Source organism: Papio anubis, chromosome 4 (assembly GCF_008728515.1).
Source record: "Papio anubis isolate 15944 chromosome 4, Panubis1.0, whole genome shotgun sequence".
Lineage (NCBI taxonomy): Eukaryota > Metazoa > Chordata > Mammalia > Primates > Cercopithecidae > Papio > Papio anubis.
In genome coordinates, this window is record NC_044979.1 from 73,814,334 (window position 1) to 73,820,899 (window position 6,566).

The 6,566-nt window shown below is 37.4% G+C and overlaps 1 pseudogene; it reads left to right on the forward strand.

Annotated features, from left to right (window-relative positions):
• Positions 1-4,195: 4,195 nt before the first annotated feature.
• LOC101004411 lies at positions 4,196-6,317 on the forward strand (annotated as a pseudogene).
• The last annotated feature ends 249 nt before the right edge of the window (positions 6,318-6,566 follow it).

Here is a 6,566-nt window from a genome sequence, read left to right on the forward strand (position 1 = left end):
TTAACCATACCTCCCAATTTTTAATATATTTAAATTTTTCATTTAGTTGAAAATATTACCCTACAATTTCATTTTTGACTCATGAATCATTTCAAAGAGTGCTGATGTCCACATATTTAGGAATTATCCATATATCTTTATGTTGTTGATTTTCAATTTAATTCTATTATAATCAGAAGACATGCTCTGCATGATTTCTATCTTTAGAAATCCACTGAAACTTCAAGTTTTATGGCCCAGCATATGGTGAATTTTCTATGTGTATATGAAGAGGAGTATATATTCTGCCATTGTTTGGGAGAATGCTAGTAAGTTCGACAGTATTGTTTGTCTTGTATATCCTCTTTGATTGTCTATTTACTTGTTCAATCAATTAATGAGAGAAGAGTATTAAAACTTCCAACAAAATTGTAGATTTCTGTATTCTGCCTTTCAATGTTGTCATTTCTTTACTTCTTATGTTTTGAAACTTTGATATTGGCTGCATATACATTTAATATTCTTATGTCTTCTTGGTGAATTTGCTCACTTTCCATTATTACATGGTATATGCTATATGAAATTTGCTTTAATTATAAACACCCAAGTAATTTAAAAGCCAAAGGTTGGCATAAGATATGACATGCAAAGAACAAACATCAGAAATCTAGAGTAGTGACAGCAATATCAGGGAAAATAGACCTCATAACAGAGAATATTATCAGAAATATTAAAATGTTGAAATTTATTTTAGCTCTTTAAAGACGTCATTCCGTTATCTTCTTGCCTCCATTTTTTTTTATTCGAGAAGCTAACCATTTCCTATCACTGTAATGTGTGTGTAATGCATCTCTTTTTCTTTGACTGCCTTTAAACTTTCTAACTCTTGATGTGTCCAGCTATAGCATTCTCTGCATTCATTCTGTTTAATGCTTAGTAAGCTTTTTGCATCTGTGAGTTGATGTTTTTAATCTAATTTGGAAAACATTCTGTTAGTTATTCTTTGAAACTTATTTGGTTCTATTTTCTGTCTTTTTTCTTTCTGGGACTTAAATTATATGTGTTTATTATGTAATATGGTACCACGGGTCATGGAGGATCTTTAATTTTCTGTCTTTTTTTTCTTTTTTGTTTCACTTTGAAAAATTCTGTTGATCTATCTTTATGGAAATGGATTTTTTCTTTGAATTTTTTTAAAAGGTTCATTTTATTCAATTATGTTTTTATTTCAGATACTATATTTTTAATTTCCACTTGACTCTTTTTGAATTTTATGTATTTCCAAAGATATCCCATATCCTCATCTATTATATCCACCTTTTCTGCAACTTTGTTAAAACAAATGTAACATTCCTACTTTAAAATCTTCTGTTAGTTTCAATATCTGGGTCCTCTGTAAGTCTGTTTCTATTTACTATTATTTTTTCTTCTATGTGTCCAAAGACTAGTAATTTTTAAATTCTAAAGTATATATTATAGACCATGCTATACATATTCTAGATTTTATCTTCCTCTGGAAAGTTCTGGGGTCTATTCTCGTGTGCAGTTATATTACGACTGATCATCTTAATCCTGTTGAAATTTGATTTTAGACTTCGTTAGGGAGGGTCTGTTTCCATTTTTCCCTTAGTGCTAAGGTATAAACCTTAGTTTTAGAATGTGATCCTTATTCCTAAGGCTGACTGTTTGGGGTTTCAGTGGAAAAATCAAGGTGTTTTCTGATTCCTTCTTACGTGATAGAACAGCCGTTCCAAACTCTGTCTCTCCAGCACTGGGAAATTTGCAAAATCTCTGACCAGCTCTTTCAGGCTGCCATTTCTTTATTTCTATTGGAAGTATCACTCCAGAAGTGTTGTTATGACCATAAGAAGTTCAGGTTTCATTCAAGGATTTGAAACTGTATGCAAATTTGGATGTCCCCTGTTCTTCTCTGAGCTATCCCATTCAATTTCCAGCTTTTCTGTCATCCCCAAATCCTGACCTTTAACTCATCAGCTCAATAAAACTGCAGCTTTCTGCTTAAGCTCCATTGCCCATGTGCAAGACAGACTAGGAGTTATAGTCAGCAGAATAATAAAGCAAATGTGGTTTTCACTTAGTATGCCTCCCTTCTTTCAATGGTCACTCACCAATGCATTCAAAAATTGCTTTTTACATTTAGTCTGAAGTTTATACTTGTTGTAATCAGGAAGACTAGTCTACTATAGCCACATTACCATTACTAGAGGTCAAAACTTCTAGTACTTTATTTCTATTATGTTTTACAAAAGTATTGGTCTATGATTGGGTAGAAATTTTAAAAATCCTGGTTATTACAACAAATAGTTTGAGAAATGCTGATTTTCTATTCCCCATAGGCAATTATTTCCAGATCCAACTAGTTCCTACTGTCAGATATCATTGCATCTGCATATCAGAGACTGTGAGGACAAAGAACATGGACTTCTCTCCAATTTACAAAAAGAGGTTACATGACTGTTTTTGTGTCTGCTTGTTAATAAATGTTTTTAAGTTTGTTGGGATTTTGTCTGAGACTTACTTTCATTGTGATGCATTTTCTAGTAGCAAGGTTGTAGAAGAGAAGAAATATATCATCTGTTTATCTAGATCAGGGTCTCATACAGAACACATGTTAATAAATACTTGAAAATAAATCAATATTTTTCTAAAAGGTACACTTCACTTCTCTGCCTTAACTAAAACCTAGTTCTCTCTAACTTCATTCACTGTTCTACCAAGTAGAGACTTTTTTTTATCCTCTCACACCTCATTTAACTCACGGTAGGAAGGAGTCATCCTTGAGCTTTATCACCACTGTGAACGCAGGCAGTTCCTTTGAAGCTACAATGTTTACCTTCCCATTGTCTTCCAAGACTTATCACCTGTACCTCTTTTCTCATTTCTGCTGCTTGATCTGCACACAATGCTAAGTCTGTGAAGACCAAGAAATTAGTCACAGGCATTCTCTAAACTTTAATAAAAGAAATTCAACAGGATAATGTATCAGCTTCATTGTTTTTGCTTTTCTCCCCCAATTCAAGAAGCTTGAACCCACTCAACATGACTAAATTTTTGTTTCATCCCTCCAAAGAGGAAAAATTCTACTAGTAAGTCTGTTCTGAATGTCAAGAAGATGTCAAAAGTCCAGATTTTATTTCTTCCTTTTCATCGTCCCTAAATTACTAACATGAATGTATTGTTTTACTGCTCATTTTCTTCTATCTTATCATCAAGTGTATGGTGAAAGTTGTGGAGGTAGAGACCCACAAGCAACTCGACTTCGTGAGACTCAGTTGTTTCTAGACATTTGGACACATATATCTGAAAGAAGTGCCATTCCATATGCTTAATTTTTTTATTTTTTATTTTTTGAGACAAGATCTCTCTGTGTCACTCAGGTTGGAAAGCAGTGGCACCATCACAGCTCAGTGCAGCCTTGACCTTCTGGACTCAAGCAGTCCTCCCACCTCAGCCTCCCAAGTAGCCAGAACTACAGGCATGTCCCACCATGCAAACACATGCCTAATTTTTAAAAATTGATGATATTGAAAAAATCTAAGTATCAAAGAAAAAGTTCTTCATCTGCCCACCTCTATATTTCCATCCATTTCCTTTTTCTATCTTTCTCCCCCGTTACAATTGATTAACTTTTCTAAGACTTCATGGGCAACCTCCATTCATGCTCAAATTTACATACACCCTTGCCTTTCCTTCTTCAGTTACAGGCCCTTTTCTCTAAGATATATCTTCATTCTCTCCCTCATTACTCATTCTACTTAGATTTTTCAGGGAAAAACACCATATTAGCTGAAATATGAAGAATTAGTTGGTCTTTTGTGAATGAGGAAGGCAATGAAAGGGTGTTAGAAGAAAAAGAACAGCGTATATATAGAAAGAACATAAAAGATATTATTTATATTTGGGGAAATAAATTATAATCTATTGTGCTAAGAATATGGAATGGGTAGGTTATCCAATGTGTTGGCACACAAATTCATTGTACTTTTGTTCATAATACATTTTTATAATTCTTTTTTATTCTGTAAAATCAGTAGTAATATTCCCTCTTGCATTTCTAATTTTAGTCTTCTCATTTTTTTCATAGTCTAGCTAAAGGTTTCTTAATTTTTGTTTATATTTTTAAAGAACCAGTTCTTGTTTTATTAATTTTGTTTCTTATTTTCTATTTCATCTATTTCTACTCTAATCTTTATTATTTTCTTCTTTCTGCTAGCTTTGGATTTAATTTGAACATTTTTTCCTAGTTTCTTAAGGTGTAAAGCTAGATTGTTGATTTGAGATTTTTTTAGTGTAAACATTTATAACTCTATATTTCTCTCAGCACTGCTTTCACTGCGTTCTATAAATTATGCTGTGCTATGTTTTCACTTTCACTTGTCACAAAATATTTTCTGATTTCCCTGGCTATTAATTTTTTGATGCATTGGTTATTTTAGAGTGTGTTTTATAATTTCCATATATTCATGAATTTTCCAGTTTTCCCTCTGCTATTGATCTCTTGTTTCATTCCATTGTGATAGAAAAAGGTACTTTGCATGATTTTCATGTTTAAAATGTATTAGGGAGCAAAACCAACACATAGCTCAGAGCAGCAGTCACTGAGGTGTCCCTGGCCAGCATCCTTCTAGCTGTCCACAAGCATGGGGAGTATCTTTGTCAACCTCTTTGAAAGCCTTTTTGGCAAAAAACAAATGCACATCCTCATCATGGGCCTCGGTGCTGCAGGGAAAACAACGATCCTATACAAGCTGAAGCTGAGTGACATCATGACCACCATCCCTTCCACAAGCTTCATGTGGAAACCATGGAGTACAGGAACATCAGCTTAACCATGTGGAACATGGGCCTCTGTGAAGAAAACATCTGGCCTCTGTGGCACCACTACTTTCAGAATACACAAGGACTGATCTTCGTAGTGGACAGCAATGATAGCACGGAAAGAAGGACTGGGAGGAGCTCTTTAGGATGCTGGCTGAGGATGACTTCTGGGTGCAGTCCTCCTGGTGTTTGCCAACAAGCAGGGCCTCCCCAATGCCAGGAATGCAGCCAAGATCACAGATGAGCTGGGGTTGCACTACCTGTGCCACAGGAACTGGTGCATTTAGGCCACCCATACCATTAGTGGAGACAGGCTCTGTAAAGCACTGGACTGGCTGTCCAATCAACTCTGGAACCAGAAGTGAATGCAACACCCTGTCCCTCTCATTGCTCCTGTTCCCCTTCACTTCATCCTTGTGTGGCAAATGTGAAGCTCTGTGGTGTGAGTGCCAGAACCTGCTTCCATGGTTTGGTCACCATGTGCATCATACTGTGCTGTAAATGTGGCATACATAGCCTTGGCCAGACTTTTTATTTAATATAAATAGTTTTTGTCTCCAGTGAGGCAGTTTCTGCTACTCCTATGCAATATTACTCAGGTTTTTTGTTTGTTTGGTTGGTTGGTTTTGTTGTTGTTGTTGTTGTTGTTGTTGTTTTCTGCTGTAAAAAGAAAAATCAACTCATTCTTCAGTGCTGAGAGGGGACATAGGCTCATGGGTACCTGGCCTGTGAGAGTCACTGATTTGGGAAAGCTGGGATGCCTCTAACTTCAGAGCTGCATTGATACCCATTTTGGTGGTTGGTTTTTAACCCAAACTCAGTGCATTTTTTAAAAATAGTTAAAAATTTATGTCAACACTTCAACACAAAGAAGAGAGACTTTGCTTAGCATGGGTTTGCAGTTATGGCCTGGATGCTAGTTACCAGCTTGGCTATTCCCTTCGGGAACACAAGGTGGTAGCACAGCAAGACTGCCATCAGTTCTGCATGGTCACAATGGAGATGTCAGTGACGCACTTGGCCTTAGATTACCCTGCATCTCATAGCCTTGTGCTTGTCCCTGCGCTCCCATGGTTCATAAGGGCTAGTCTTGGAAGCCATGGTTGTCTCATTCTCCCCCAGGCCACCTCCCTACCTACCTGCCTGCCTGCAGCCTGCTTAAAGACATAGGGCCCTACTGTCCCTTGGTCAGCATGTGGCCAGAGCAGGCCCATGGTCTCCAACTCTTGTGCTCATTGAGACACATTGGTGGGATATCTGGGACCTCATCCGTGGTAATGAGAGCAAGGCAAGTGGACTGTGCACCTCCATCCACAGCCCTCAGTAGCACCCTATCTCCATATGCATCTTACTTGTCTCTCACTCAGACTGCAAGCATCCAAGATTCTATTAAAAAAGATGGCCTTGGGCCGGGTGCGGTAGCTCACGCCTGTAATTCCAACATTTTAGGAGGTCGAGGGGGGCGGATCACAAGGTCGGAAGTTCAATACCAGCCTGGCCAAGATGGTGAAACCCTGTCTCTACTAAAAAATACAAAAAAATTAGCCGGGCGTGGTGTCGGGTGCCTATAATCCCAGCTACTCTGGGGCTGAGGCAGAGAATTGCTTGAACCCAGGAGGCAGAGGTTGCAGTGAGCCGAGATCATGTCACCACACTCCAGCCTGGGCAAAAGAAAACAAACCCCCGTCACAAAAAAAAAAAAAAAAAAAAAAAAAAAAGGATAGCCTTGATCGAGTGCAGTGGCTCAC